General features: G+C 51.7%; 10 non-coding genes across 10 annotated transcripts; 7 read left to right on the top strand and 3 right to left on the bottom strand.

Annotated features, from left to right (window-relative positions):
* Positions 1 to 134: 134 nt before the first annotated feature.
* On the bottom strand, positions 135 to 206 carry Trnag-ucc (transfer RNA glycine (anticodon UCC)). Its single transcript has one exon. It is a non-coding gene; the product is annotated as a tRNA-Gly (tRNA).
* A 342-nt stretch (positions 207 to 548) lies between these two features.
* On the top strand, positions 549 to 619 carry Trnag-gcc (transfer RNA glycine (anticodon GCC)). Its single transcript has one exon. It is a non-coding gene; the product is annotated as a tRNA-Gly (tRNA).
* Positions 620 to 1,000: 381 nt separating this feature from the next.
* Trnam-cau (transfer RNA methionine (anticodon CAU)) lies at positions 1,001 to 1,073 on the top strand. The gene has a single exon. It is a non-coding gene; the product is annotated as a tRNA-Met (tRNA).
* A 305-nt stretch (positions 1,074 to 1,378) lies between these two features.
* On the top strand, positions 1,379 to 1,450 carry Trnae-uuc (transfer RNA glutamic acid (anticodon UUC)). Its single transcript has one exon. It is a non-coding gene; the product is annotated as a tRNA-Glu (tRNA).
* A 198-nt stretch (positions 1,451 to 1,648) lies between these two features.
* Trnai-aau (transfer RNA isoleucine (anticodon AAU)) lies at positions 1,649 to 1,722 on the top strand. The gene has a single exon. It is a non-coding gene; the product is annotated as a tRNA-Ile (tRNA).
* A 611-nt stretch (positions 1,723 to 2,333) lies between these two features.
* Positions 2,334 to 2,405, bottom strand: Trnag-ucc (transfer RNA glycine (anticodon UCC)). The gene has a single exon. It is a non-coding gene; the product is annotated as a tRNA-Gly (tRNA).
* Positions 2,406 to 8,757: 6,352 nt separating this feature from the next.
* Trnam-cau (transfer RNA methionine (anticodon CAU)) lies at positions 8,758 to 8,830 on the top strand. The gene has a single exon. It is a non-coding gene; the product is annotated as a tRNA-Met (tRNA).
* Positions 8,831 to 9,135: 305 nt separating this feature from the next.
* Positions 9,136 to 9,207, top strand: Trnae-uuc (transfer RNA glutamic acid (anticodon UUC)). Its single transcript has one exon. It is a non-coding gene; the product is annotated as a tRNA-Glu (tRNA).
* Positions 9,208 to 9,405: 198 nt separating this feature from the next.
* Trnai-aau (transfer RNA isoleucine (anticodon AAU)) lies at positions 9,406 to 9,479 on the top strand. The gene has a single exon. It is a non-coding gene; the product is annotated as a tRNA-Ile (tRNA).
* A 610-nt stretch (positions 9,480 to 10,089) lies between these two features.
* On the bottom strand, positions 10,090 to 10,161 carry Trnag-ucc (transfer RNA glycine (anticodon UCC)). The gene has a single exon. It is a non-coding gene; the product is annotated as a tRNA-Gly (tRNA).
* Between the last annotated feature and the right edge of the window lie 5,016 nt (positions 10,162 to 15,177).

Below are 15,177 nucleotides of genomic sequence, written 5' to 3' on the forward strand. Positions count from 1 at the left end.
CAAAGTCGAGACAAGTCGAGACACGAGACAAGTCGAGACACACTAAGGGCTGGTATGCAGCGAGTAAGAGCGCGAAAAAACAATAATTTAAGAGCGCGTGGCAAAAGTACTCATACGCGAAATTAAAAGCCTGCTGCGGTGGCCGGGAATCGAACCCGGATCAACTGCTTGGAAGGCAACTATGCTGACCATTACACCACCACCGCACAAGCGAGCGCCGCGCGTCCGCGCTGTGTCGGCTTCCCGCCAGTCGGCAGCGGCCGAAGGTGATCGTACCTGGCAGGCGCATTTCGAGGCAGGCTAGGGGAGCACATCCAGACGCATTCGGACAGCGTATCCGCGCACATTTCGCATCCTTTGGCAAGAGTTGGGCGCCGGCGACGCAAGAGTACGCAGAGGACCGCGTTCTGGCGGCATTTTTAAGCAGTGCAGTGCAGGATTCAGCGTCTGCAGCATCTTTCCCACAGAATGCTACGGCGCTTGACGGCAGTCCCACTTTCCCTTGAGACATCTGCTCGGGAAGCAGCGTCAAGTTACCGCTGGCCCCAGCATCGGTGGTTCAGTGGTAGAATGCTCGCCTGCCACGCGGGCGGCCCGGGTTCGATTCCCGGCCGATGCATCATTTTGCTTTTCCCGCGATGATGCTGCCGCGTGGCTTGAGCGCTTGAGATGCACGATCCACAAGAATGTGTAGCTGGATTTCCCTTGAGAAGGACCGAGAACGCAGCACTCGCGGGTCCCCACTAGGACGCTCGCATCATGTTCTACAGACTAGCGTCGGCCTGGCCTCACAAGTTGCTGGGTCCGGGTGCCTCCGAGGCTCTGAACTTTAACGACAAGGAGTGCTGCCTATCGTTGCAACAGCTGCAGCAGCACCGCAATCAACTGGGCCGGCAGTGCACGTGTAGCAACAGAACACGTTATCCAGGAAGTACAGTGTCTCTACGTCTAATATTGGGTACGGTATTTACCCAGTTTCCAGGACAAGCGGTGCACCCGTGCCTCGGTAGCGCAGTAGGCAGCGCGTAAGTCTCATAATCTTAAGGTCGTGAGTTCGATCCTCACCCGGGGCATTTAACTTTCTGTGACTGATGGTGGTGCTGTTGCTAGGGCGCCAACGTATTTCTTGTTTGTTATCCACAACGTTTCAACGCTTCAGCGGGAAAATGTTTACTTCCTGTTATTGCTACTTACAGCTTCCCTTTTCCTCTTCTCCCAGCAGAGCATGAAGCCAAAAGCATTGCTCTGCGACGTTTGAGGTGCGCGCCTTGCCAGTCAGTATGTGCAAAGATGCTCGCAAAGAGAGAGGGGCGCCGACGCGGCACTCGACACGAAATGCGACAAGCGACCGTACGAACGGTCGAACGAAACGTCCACATCCGGTGTGGTCTAGTGGCTAGGATACCTGGCTTTCACCCAGGAGGCCCGGGTTCGATTCCCGGTACCGGAACGGAATTTTTTCCACACGAATCGTGGCAAGTTTGAGCTGTCCGAGCAGCCGTTTGCCGTCCTGCTCGCAATATAGCTACTGTTTCGTGACCGTCAGCAGAATATAGACTAGGGAAGCAGACACACGACGACCATAGAAATGGTGTATGGCTTCATGCCACCTGTTTCCAGCGTAGGGCTGAGCAACTGCATCTGCCGAGGCCCGTTAGCTCAGTTGGTTAGAGCGTCGTGCTAATAACGCGAAGGTCGTGGGTTCGATCCCCCCACGGGCCACTACTCTTTTACTACTACGAAAAGGCAGCGCCGATTTCAGCTGGCGAGTGTGATGACCAAAAGATCATCACCCTGCGTGGAAGTTGACAGAGGATCCGAACCCGACTCGTCGGGAAGCGCTACAGCATTCACTCGGCAATGGCCATAATATCTTGAATACACTGGTTCTCAACCGATAAAGAGAAAATGAAAGAAAATGTCCGATTGCCGATGCGTAACAACTTTGGCCCTTGTCAGTACTTGGGCGGGTGAGCGCATGGGAACACAGGGCACTATTTGCACTTTTACTTCCTATTTTTGTTTCTCCTTTGTTTTCGGAGCTACAGCCCGATTCGGTCAGGGAGACGCCACCGTGAAATGAAGGGGGCGTGCTGTGTGTCCATCGCCTCGCCTCTCCTTACCTCTCTCAGTCGTTTCTCGTGCTTGTCGTTTTGATAAAGGCCGATTTGAGAGCCGTCAGCTCTCGCGTCAGCTGAGCAAAGTCGAGACAAGTCGAGACACGAGACAAGTCGAGACACACTAAGGGCTGGTATGCAGCGAGTAAGAGCGCGAAAAAACAATAATTTAAGAGCGCGTGGCAAAAGTACTCATACGCGAAATTAAAAGCCTGCTGCGGTGGCCGGGAATCGAACCCGGATCAACTGCTTGGAAGGCAACTATGCTGACCATTACACCACCACCGCACAAGCGAGCGCCGCGCGTCCGCGCTGTGTCGGCTTCCCGCCAGTCGGCAGCGGCCGAAGGTGATCGTACCTGGCAGGCGCATTTCGAGGCAGGCTAGGGGAGCACATCCAGACGCATTCGGACAGCGTATCCGTGCACATCGCGCGGGGCAGCGGGACGGTTGCGGCTTTGTTTACGTCGCCGGGACTTTGGCGCTTCGTTCTTCGTGATTGCTGCTTTACAGATTTGTAAGTAACAAAATGTCGACATTTTCGAGAGCTAACACCGTTCAGTGTGTCTTTGATAGAAGTGCTGTCCGTCCTACCGCATTTGAAATACACGAATGGTTATTCGAAAACTTAAAGATACCGGAAGAAATCGTAGACACCTTTCAATTGGACTTTGTTCAGTATTGCTTGTTCTTGAAATTTACGTCTGGGGACATGTGTGAAAAATTTGTTGCTAAATTTGGTGGCAGTCGCCGTTTTAAACATGCCGATGGTAGTATTAGTAATGTGCAAATTGTGGCGTCAGGGTTTGGAATTCGAACTGTCCGTGTTTTTAATGTACCACCTGAATGCCCTGATCAAGTTTTATCTCGTGCCTTGTCGCGGTTTGGTGACGTTCTGAACATTACGATGGAGAAATGGTCTAGTGCATACCGTTATAAAGTTGCTAGTGGTGTCCGTAGTGTACGGATGGACCTGAAACAACATATTCCTTCCTACTTTGTAATCGGTGGGGTTCGTGCACAGATCTCATATATCGGGCAACCGCCGACATGTGCCGTATGTCATTCCACGGAACATTTAAGGGGTGCCTGCCCTCGACGGCGGCCTGTCCAGTTACCGCGCCAAGATGTTGTGGGTGGTAGCGATAACTTTGTGCCCCTTATGAGTGAGATTGTAGCAGGAACATCCTTTACCGGTCCGCCCGACCGACCGACCGTGCGACCGTCGGCCGTTGCTTCTGTCGAAGACAGGTCCGTCGCGGAACATAATAACACGACTGTCGGGCAGGAGGAAATGGAGGTTGTCCAGGACCCGCCTGCCCCGACCGACCGGGTTGATGACGAACGGGACGTACGCCCTGTTAATACTGATGCCGTTCAATCGGGATCGGTGGAGGCAACAGACGCTTCTTTACCCCCGCCGCCCCTCCCGGTGCCAACTTCTGCCGAAACTGTAACGCCTTCAGCGGAAAGCAAAAAGCAACGCCGCCAGCGGGGCAAGGGTAAACAGGTCAGGGATCCGAACCCGGCCGCCCTCGCGAATCCGCCAGCCACGGAGAGTGGCAGTGAAAGTGAGCCAATGTCACAGGGTTCCTCCCGTAATAGCAGCCCCGCCAGGACAGAGAAGATTCGAGCACACACTGCTCACTTGAAACAATTTCTCAGTGCCGGGAAGGAACAGGACATTGCTGCTGCTAAGCGTAAATTAGAACAGGCCAGTGAGCAGTTACCACAGCGCCCGCGCAAACATTCGGTGCCGTCGCAGCCGGCCGTAACATCGCGCGGCGGCCAGGCGGAAGCCACCCAGACGTCGGGCGACGCACGACCACCCCCGCCACCTGACAGTCACAGCCCGTGGTGGCAGCAGCAGGAGGACGAGGGGGGCCAGTAGACGTGTGCGAAGACCCACATCGTTGTCATGAGTCCACCTACATTGCACTTGACCTGGAAACTACTGTGTCTTGTACTGCGTCCAGTGTATTGTCGTGCCATGTTTTTGTAGAATTGCTACTAACCACTATAGTGTTTTAAGACCTATTGAAATATCCATTTTTACGCCAGCTGCTGTTCGTTTCAGTATAAGTCCGGCATTTTATCACTTCGTTGGTGTTTTTCCTCTTGCTCTGTATTGTCCATCTGTTTAAAATGTCAACGCACCCACGACCAACGAGTATGTTTTCTGTTTTGACATTAAACGTTGCCGGTATCTCAGCGGGGCACAAGGTCGCAGCTTTTCAAGACGTTTTGTTTCATGGAAATTTTAGTATTGCCCTTCTTCAAGAAGTATCCAGTGACGTTTTTAGCAATATCCCAGGCTATGATGTTGTTTACAATCTGAATAGTGATAATAATTGTGGCACTGCGATTTTATATAAGTCGTCTTTAGAACCTACAGACATCCAACTTCTCCCAAATGATCGTGTCTTAGCGTGTGTGATTGAGGGAGTTCAATTTGTCAACGTCTATGTGCCCTCGGGGACTGATCAAAAACGCACACGCGCTCGTTTTTTTACCACGGACATATGCCCCTTTTTGGCTACGGCTCGCCCTATCATATTGGGTGGTGATTTTAATTGTGTTGTTGCCTCTGCTGACCAATACCCCACCCCCACTAAATGTGCTGAACTGATTACCCTTTTAAATGCAGTGGACTTGCGTGATTCGTGGCGTCACTACCATCCCGTTATGACGCAGTATACGCACTTTTCTACTGGAGGGGCCAGTAGAATTGATAGGATCTACGTTTCACGGGAACTCACAGACGCTTTATGCGCAGTCGAAGTACTGCCTGTCGCCATGAGTGATCACTGTGGCTACGTGTGTGTTTTGCGGTTGCAGTGCTGTCGCACGAAATCTCTTCCGGCATATTGGAAATTAAATACCGGCCATCTGGGTGCCGAAGGGCTCCGTGCGGAGATACGTGTAGCATGGCAGCAGTGTTTAGCAAAGTTCCACACTTACGGATCCTGCATCGAGTGGTGGGTGGCGCATGCCAAACCGATTTTGCGGACGGCGGCGCAGTTATATAGTCGAGAAGCGAGTTACTGGCACAGGCGTACGTTAGCATTTTATCAGCAGTGCTTAAAGGATGCTATCACTGCACCTGTTGGCCCCGATGCCAACATTAGACTCCGCTTGAGCAAAATTAAAACCCAGATTCTGAGGCTGCACCGGGAACGGTCGAGAGGTTTAACGATTCGGAGCCGTCCGTTATGCCACATCGATGACGAGGAGCCGACGCTCTATCATCTCGCCAGGGAGAAGAAACAGGCTCGCAAAAAGTACGTTGCTGCGCTAGAAACTGATGGGGGGATTGTCTTATCGCAGCGGCACGAAATTGTACGCCATATCTCCGACTATTATACTTCGCTCTTTCACGACACTACCGTGGACGGAGAGGCCACGAGACTTTTATTACATGACGTAGTCGACTGCATGTCCGAACCTGACCGTGAAGAGCTGGTTGCAGAGGTGTCTAATCAGGACGTGTTACAGATCTTGAAAGCCAGTGCAACGGGCAAGTCGCCTGGACCCGACGGTCTCCCTACAGAATTTTATATTACTTTCTGGGATATTGTAGGGGACAAGTTCACGGTACTGGTGAACGAAGTGCTTCGCGGCTTCGTCATCCCGAGTCAGTTTCTCGAAGGGCACATTGTTCTTCTCCCTAAAAAACAGGGTCCGTGTCGTGTCACCGATCTGCGGCCGATTACGCTGCTGAATGCTGATTACAAGTTGGCGGCCAGATGTGTTGCAGCGAAGTTACAGGCAGTCATGGACAAAGTCATCTGCCCGTTTCAATCCTGTGGCGTTAAGAGGCGGACCATTTTCAATGCAGCGTCTACCTATCGTGACATCATCGCTTACTCCGCCGTCCATCGGCTTTCAGCCGGTGTTCTTTCTCTGGACTTTGCCAACGCGTTTGACAGGATGAGCCACGATTATTTGATGCATGTTATGGACAGGATGGGCTTTGGCCTCCGCTTCATTTGCGTGATTCGCCATTTCCTGACAGGGGCCAGTTCGGTGGTGACAATAAATGGATGGAGAACACCACCTATAGTTCTTCGTAGGTCGGTGCGACAGGGATGTCCCTTATCTATGTACCTTTTTGTCATTGCTTTGGACCCACTGCTGCGTGCGCTTGACCGCACGATAGGCGGCGTGGATATTCATCTTGCCACTGTGAAATGTCTCGCTTATGCTGATGACGTAGGTGTTTTTATCGGCGACGACGACGATTTTCATCACATCCGGCCCTTACTGAGGAGGTATGAACGTGCGTCGGGTGCCTTGATAAATCCAAGGAAGACCGTAATGATTCCTTTAGGAAATTGTGAAGTGGATCCCGATCAGACTTGGTTTCGCGTAGCCCGTCACCACATTATCTTGGGCCTTGACGTTACTGCTAATCCCCAACAGATGCGGGCGCGCACCTGGCGCCGGCTGCTCAATCATGTCAAAGGCCTTTGTAAGACTTACGCCAGCCGACGCCTCACCCTCCTCCAGAAGGTCGACCTAATTAACAGCGCCGTGTATTCCAAGGCGTGGTACGTGGCACAACTCCTGGACGTTCCACGACCACTCGCCCGATCATTTTCGCAGGCCGCTTACTGGCTCCTGTGGTGCCACGAAATCTTCAAGGTTCGGGCGGCAACGTGCGTCCTCGACACCACCTTCGGAGGACTCGGCCTCGTCGATTTTTCCAGGAAGTGTTCGGCGCTGCTGGTGCACCGCATGGCCACCTTGCAAGCTGACAGCCCGGATGGAACGGCGGCGGCCATGCTCGTCGCTTACCGGCCGCCCTCCGAGAGCGCACCGGTGTCCGTGGTGGGCATCCCGTATCAACTCGGCTACGTCAGAGCTTACTACCTGCAGCGGAGCTACGTACTGGAAACGGCGCTGGACAGGAACAGGACTGTTCGCCGACTGTATGCGGCGATGGTGGGGAGGCCTCCCCCTCACAAGCTCGCTCTTCGTTTCCCCGCGACCGACTGGCGGCAAGTGTGGCTGAATATTCATCACTCCGTGTTGCCCTCCGGCGTTCGGTCCCAGTGGTATAAACTGGTTAACAATACGGTGGCCACAAACCAACGTCTCTCGGACATCCGCCTGCTGCCGTCTGCCAACTGTGGTGCTTGCGGCGTTCCAGACACACGGGAGCATCGCTTTCAATGTCGCCTCGTGTCGGCCATCTGGGAACTGTGTAGGGTCATGGTGGCTCTGATCAACAGGACGACACCCTCGCACGTGACTCTCAATGATGTTCTTGCGCCAGGGTTTAAACCCTTCCCTCGCGCGAAGCACAATACCATGGTGTGGCTCTTAGGTCACACAGTCTTCGCCATTCTGGATTGCCAATTCCAGGACGTATACACATATTTAGCATACTTGTGGGATGCACGTTCCCATGTACAGCGGCTGAAACATTATAACGAACTTTTTGCCAATTTTCTGTGTGCGGCGTTAAAACATGGTTACGCGAAGATGTTCAATAAGTGATACATTGCAAACTCCATTTAAGACTGAAGAGCCTATCTCTTCTTTTTCGTTTTTTTTTTTTTTCAATCATTTTTGTTTGGATTTGACCAGATGGTTTTGATGGATCTGTGAGACCATTATGCGCTAAAGAAGAAGATTATCTTTTATTTACTTTATTTGACTTATGGCAGTGGTGCATTTCGTTTTCCACATGGAAGTGACAATATTATTTTAATTCCCATTTACTACCTTCTTCTTATGATCTTAGGAGTGAGTTTTTAGTTTGTCTTCTCCACGCGCATCCTTTTCTCCGAGAATGGACATGGAAATTAATTGTGTGTTTTTTGTATAAGAAGGAACTCTCCTAAGACTTTTAGTTACTCGTCGTCTGTGGCATCTTTTAGGATGGATCTTTTATTTTGCCATTTTCATTGTTTGAAAGGAACATTGTCTTTTATTGTGCCTTTCCTTCATGGACGGAAGATTAGAGTTTGATGAAGAATTTTCATTTCTTTTTTGATTTTCACGGTATGATCCACGAGAGCAAGCCGTCGGCGACGAGCGTCTACCACAACAGATATGATAGCGTTGAAGCTCGCCGATGAAGGCATATTTTGGTGAGAGCAAGGAGGGCTATAAGGGGAGTTGGGAGGCCCTAAAAAAAAAAAAAAAAAAAAAAAAAAAAAAAAAAAAAAAAAAAAAAAAAAAGAAAAAAAAAAAAAGTGGTAGAATGCTCGCCTGCCACGCGGGCGGCCCGGGTTCGATTCCCGGCCGATGCATCATTTTGCTTTTCCCGCGATGATGCTGCCGCGTGGCTTGAGCGCTTGAGATGCACGATCCACAAGAATGTGTAGCTGGATTTCCCTTGAGAAGGACCGAGAACGCAGCACTCGCGGGTCCCCACTAGGACGCTCGCATCATGTTCTACAGACTAGCGTCGGCCTGGCCTCACAAGTTGCTGGGTCCGGGTGCCTCCGAGGCTCTGAACTTTAACGACAAGGAGTGCTGCCTATCGTTGCAACAGCTGCAGCAGCACCGCAATCAACTGGGCCGGCAGTGCACGTGTAGCAACAGAACACGTTATCCAGGAAGTACAGTGTCTCTACGTCTAATATTGGGTACGGTATTTACCCAGTTTCCAGGACAAGCGGTGCACCCGTGCCTCGGTAGCGCAGTAGGCAGCGCGTAAGTCTCATAATCTTAAGGTCGTGAGTTCGATCCTCACCCGGGGCATTTAACTTTCTGTGACTGATGGTGGTGCTGTTGCTAGGGCGCCAACGTATTTCTTGTTTGTTATCCACAACGTTTCAACGCTTCAGCGGGAAAATGTTTACTTCCTGTTATTGCTACTTACAGCTTCCCTTTTCCTCTTCTCCCAGCAGAGCATGAAGCCAAAAGCATTGCTCTGCGACGTTTGAGGTGCGCGCCTTGCCAGTCAGTATGTGCAAAGATGCTCGCAAAGAGAGAGGGGCGCCGACGCGGCACTCGACACGAAATGCGACAAGCGACCGTACGAACGGTCGAACGAAACGTCCACATCCGGTGTGGTCTAGTGGCTAGGATACCTGGCTTTCACCCAGGAGGCCCGGGTTCGATTCCCGGTACCGGAACGGAATTTTTTCCACACGAATCGTGGCAAGTTTGAGCTGTCCGAGCAGCCGTTTGCCGTCCTGCTCGCAATATAGCTACTGTTTCGTGACCGTCAGCAGAATATAGACTAGGGAAGCAGACACACGACGACCATAGAAATGGTGTATGGCTTCATGCCACCTGTTTCCAGCGTAGGGCTGAGCAACTGCATCTGCCGAGGCCCGTTAGCTCAGTTGGTTAGAGCGTCGTGCTAATAACGCGAAGGTCGTGGGTTCGATCCCCCCACGGGCCACTACTCTTTTACTACTACGAAAAGGCAGCGCCGATTTCAGCTGGCGAGTGTGATGACCAAAAGATCATCACCCTGCGTGGAAGTTGACAGAGGATCCGAACCCGACTCGTCGGGAAGCGCTACAGCATTCACTCGGCAATGGCCATAATATCTTGAATACACTGGTTCTCAACCGATAAAGAGAAAATGAAAGAAAATGTCCGATTGCCGATGCGTAACAACTTTGGCCCTTGTCAGTACTTGGGCGGGTGAGCGCATGGGAACACAGGGCACTATTTGCACTTTTACTTCCTATTTTTGTTTCTCCTTTGTTTTCGGAGCTACAGCCCGATTCGGTCAGGGAGACGCCACCGTGAAATGAAGGGGGCGTGCTGTGTGTCCATCGCCTCGCCTCTCCTTACCTCTCTCAGTCGTTTCTCGTGCTTGTCGTTTTGATAAAGGCCGATTTGAGAGCGTCAGCTCTCGCGTCAGCTGAGCAAAGTCGAGACAAGTCGAGACACGAGACAAGTCGAGACACACTAAGGGCTGGTATGCAGCGAGTAAGAGCGCGAAAAAACAATAATTTAAGAGCGCGTGGCAAAAGTACTCATACGCGAAATTAAAAGCCTGCTGCGGTGGCCGGGAATCGAACCCGGATCAACTGCTTGGAAGGCAACTATGCTGACCATTACACCACCACCGCACAAGCGAGCGCCGCGCGTCCGCGCTGTGTCGGCTTCCCGCCAGTCGGCAGCGGCCGAAGGTGATCGTACCTGGCAGGCGCATTTCGAGGCAGGCTAGGGGAGCACATCCAGACGCATTCGGACAGCGTATCCGCGCACATCGCGCGGAGCAGCGGAGCGGTTGCGGCTTTGTTTACATCGCGCGGCGGCGCTCAGCGAGTGTTTCGAGGTCCACGTGTTCAAGTTTCTTCAACGTAAGTACCATGTCGACAGTTACTAGGGCAAACACTGCGCAGTTTGTGTTCGATCGAAATGCTTTGCGGCCCACCGCTTTTGAAATCCACGAATTTATATTCGAAGATTTGAAAATCCCGGAAGATCTAGTGGACACTTTTCAGTTAGATTTCGCGCAATATTCGCTATTTTTGAAGTTCTTTTCCGGCGACATCTGTGAAAAATTTGTTGAAAAATTTGGCGGAGTGCGTAAATTTAGGCATGTCGATGGCACAGTCAGTGATGTGCAGATTGTGCCCTCGGGTTATGGTGTTAGAACGGTTCGAGTATTTAATGTGCCCCCTGAATGCGGCAATGATTTGATTGCACGTGCCCTCACTCAGTACGGCGTTGTCTTGTCGGTAGTGAACGAAAAGTGGTCTAGTGCGTACCGGTACCAGGTTAATAGTGGAGTACGTAGTGTCCGCATTGACTTGAAGAAACACATTCCATCCTACGTAATGATTGCGGGCTGTAGGGCTCAAGTGACTTATATCGGCCAGCCACCCACATGCTCAATTTGTCATTCTACTGAGCATTTACGTGTTGATTGTCCCCGTAGACGACCCGTGCAGCTCCCACGTAGTGATGTTGCGGCTACTGGTGGCCACTTTGTGCCACTACTGAGTGAAATAGTAGCGGGCACTGTATCACAACCCCGCCCTGCCGACCCTATTCGTGCTGAGGATGTACCAAGTGAGGTGAATGTTACTGTAGACGCGCCACAGGATCGAATGGAGGACGCTCCCATTTTGTCCTCGGCTGTGGTAGAATCGGATTCAGTTGCTAAGGAGGTCCCAGATGTTTCGGATCATGCACCAGTTGCTATTTCGGAAGAGATGGACACCTCCTTACCACCGCCTCCGCCGCCTGAAGAGGTTCCCCTGGCACCGAGGAAAGGGCGTACAAAGAAAAATAAAAATAAGGGTACTAGGAGTCAGCAGTCAGATGATTTACCGTGCACCCCTGTCTCAGAGAGTGGCAGTGAGAGTGAAGTTCAGACATCGTGCCCCCCTGCCTCTGACAGCTCTGCGCGCCAGGAGCGTATAAGGGAACAAACTGCACATCTCAAGGTGTTCTTAAATACGGCACGCGAACAGGGTGCGCATGCTGCGAAGCGCAAAAGCGAGCAAAGTAGCGAGCAGCTGCCGCAGCGCACGCGCAGGCATTCGGCGACGTCGGCCGCCGGTACAGCAACAACACAGGCGGACGAGGCCACGTACACAGACACCGCTGGTGGTCGCGCCCAACCGACCGACCGACCAACGGAGACGCCCTGGTGGAAGCAGGAGGAGGACGACCCTGGATCCCATTAGCGGCTTTCGGCGGACCTGCTGTAATTCGTGCCCCGTTTACCTGCGACGTTATGTTACGCTTTTCCTGCACGCTGACAGTAATTTTCTGCACAGTATTGTCCACGAGTTACGTAATGGGTTGCAGTGCTTCTTGACAATTTTATTGGTGTGCTTAAGACGCTGCATCTGCGTCTTCCGTTTCTCATTTTTCTTGCTAATACTTGAGTGTCTGTGTTTTAAATGGCCGCCGCTCGTCAAAATCTAAAGATCTTCTCAGTTTTATCACTCAATGTAAATCGCATCATAGCTGCGCATAAAATAGCAAGTTTTATAGACTTTTTAACTTTGGGCGGCTATGACGTTGCTTTGCTCCAAGAAGTTACTGTTAAGCGCTTCAATAACGTCCCTGGTTATGATGTCATCTATAACATTAACGTTGAAGGTACTTGTGGCACCGCTGTTCTTTATAAAACTGTATTGCAACCAACTAACGTTCAATTTTTACCGAATGGCCGCTTACTTACGTGTACGATCCAGGATGTCACATTTATTAATATATACGCGCCGAGTGGCACTGATCATAAACGTGCACGTTCTGTTTTCTTTAATCAAGATGTGGTTCCGTTCTTTGCGTCGACCCGCAATGTAGTAGTTGGCGGCGATTTTAACTGTGTTACTGCCGCAGCCGATCAATTTCCCACGGCTACCATGTGCCCGGAACTTTCCCAACTAATTGTGACAAATGACTTGATCGATGTTTGGCGTCATTTTCATCCTGCCACGACGCACTACACACATTTTTATGCGAACGGTGCCAGCAGAATTGATCGCATTTATGTGTCGCGGCCGCTTCAAACCTACCTTCAGAGGGTTGCGGTACATCCCGTCGCTTTTAGCGATCACTGCGGTGTTGTGTGTGACGTGCAATTACTGGCAAATAGGCAGGCGCCACCTTCCCGTGTTTGGAAACTCAATACCCGTCATCTCTCTGACGCCGGTTTACGTTGCGAGATTCAGAACGTGTGGCAGTTCTGTTCTGACATACGGGGAAGTTATGCCTCAATCTTACAATGGTGGGTCGACTTAGCCAAACCGCAGTTGCGCAGTGTTGCGATGCGGTATGCAAGGGAGGCGTCATTTTGGGAGAGGCGCACCATTGCCTTTTATCAACAGTGCCTCCAAGATGCGCTTGATGCACCCGTGGCGCCAGATCAAAACTTACGCGCACGTTTGAATAGAATTAAAAGCAAGATACTCCAGCATCACCTACACAAGGCACAAGGTGTTCTGATCAGGAGCCGACCGCAGTGTGAGACCATTGACGAAGTGCCAACGCTTTACCACTTGGCACGCGAGAAACGGTTGGCGCGGAGGAAAGACATTACCACCCTCATCACGGACACTGGTGCTCGTCTCACGGCGAAGCATGAGATCGTTCCCCACGTCACCGACCACTTTAAGAGATTGTTCGGACGGACAGCTGCCGATGATGTCGCACGTTCCTTTCTGTTAGATGAATTGGATACTGTCATCTCCGAATCTGACCGTCAGTCACTGGATGAGATGTTGTCACGGGACGATGTGAAAGACGTGTTACGTTCGTGTCGTCGAGGGAAGTCTCCAGGTCCAGATGGCCTTCCCATCGAATTTTACCTGGCTTATTGGGATATTTTCGGTGAGACATTGACGATCATGATAAATGAAATTGTTCGTGGTGCTGTTGTCCCTTCGAAGTTCGTTGCAGGGCGTATTATATTAATTCCGAAGACACCGACAGCATGTCGTGTTGAGGCATTACGCCCTATCACACTTTTAAATGCAGACTATAAACTGGCGGCACGATGCCTCGCAACGAAACTCAATGTGGTCATGAACAAGATAATCGGTCCCTTTCAGTCGTGTGGTGTGCAACGCCGTAGCATTTTTCACGCTGCGGCTTCATACCGAGACGTGGTCGCGTACGCAGCCATTAATGACCTGTCCGCTGGCATTCTCTCCATCGATTTTGCCAATGCATTCGACCGTATCGGGCACGATTATCTTCTGTCCGTCATGACAAAACTGGGGTTCGGCGGCCACTTTCTCGATGCTATACGGAATCTTTTAACATCGGCGACGTCAGTCATTGTCATCAATGGTTGGCAGTCGCCGCCCATTCCTATTACAAGATCCGTCAGACAGGGCTGTCCTTTATCAATGCTCCTATTTGTCATTGCGCTCGACCCGTTTTTGCGCGCAGTCGGTCGAATCATTGAAGGTGTCCAGGTCTGTCACGTCTCTCTCCAATGTGCTGCCTATGCTGACGACGTGGGGCTTTTCATGGGGCGGGCACATGACTTGGACAGAGTTCGCGATGTTCTGATACTGTACGAACGTGCCTCTGGCGCCGTTCTGAATACGCGGAAAACTGTATTGGTACCACTGGGTCGTCGGGGACTGTCTGCTGAACGGGACTGGTTCCGTGTTGTGCGCACCCACAAAATTTTAGGACTCGACATTGTAGCGTGCCCACAAAACATGCAAGTTTTAAACTGGAGGCGCATTCTTGGCACTGTGAAGACCCTATGTCGCAGCCACTCAGGTCGCCGACTCAACTTACATCAACGTGTGGCCGTCATTAACACATTCATTTTATCGAATGCGTGGTACATCGCCCAACTGCTTAGTGTTCCGAAGCCGATCGGGAGGGCGATTTCGCAGGCAGTCTACTGGCTCCTGTGGCGGCATGAAATTTTTAAAGTCAAGGCTTCGACCTGTGTCATCGACAGGCTGCTGGGCGGCCTCGGTTTCACCGACGTTCCACGCAAATGTGGCGCTCTGCTCGTCCACCGGACAGCCACCCTGCAGTCCGACAACCCGGCAGGAACCACCGCGGCACTCCTGGAGCTCTACCGCCCACACTCTGAAGCGGCGCCCGTCTCTCTCGCGGCCATCCCGTATAAGATGTCCTACATACGGGAGTACTTTTTAACGAGGAGCTACGCTCTGTCTACGGCTACCGACAGACACAGGACCGCCCGCGGACTCTACGTTGCCCTGACTGGACAACCTCCGCGTCATAAACTGGTGTTCCGGAACCCCACAGTGGAATGGGTGAACGTGTGGGCAAACATCAACAACCCGGTGTTGCCGTCGGACGTGAGTGCGCTCTGGTTTAAGATCGTCAACAACACCCTAGCGACGAACCAGCGGCTTGCCGACATTCATCTCCTTCCCTCTGCCAACTGTGGTAGATGCGGTGCTGTGGACACACGGGAACATCGTTTTGAGTGTGCATCGGTGTCGACAGTATGGCGGCTGTGTCAACGAATGGTCGCCCACATTAACAGAACGCCTCCTCACCTTGTGACTGTTCGTCGTGTGATAGTGCCTAACTTCAAAGCTTTCCCGCGGACGAAAAATAACGCCACTGTCTGGATCTTAGGGCATACGATTTATGCCCTTATCGATATGGCCGTCACTGATACT

The sequence above is a fragment of the Schistocerca serialis genome, unplaced genomic scaffold (genome assembly GCF_023864345.2).
Source record: "Schistocerca serialis cubense isolate TAMUIC-IGC-003099 unplaced genomic scaffold, iqSchSeri2.2 HiC_scaffold_1345, whole genome shotgun sequence".
In the NCBI taxonomy this organism is placed as follows: domain Eukaryota; kingdom Metazoa; phylum Arthropoda; class Insecta; order Orthoptera; family Acrididae; genus Schistocerca; species Schistocerca serialis.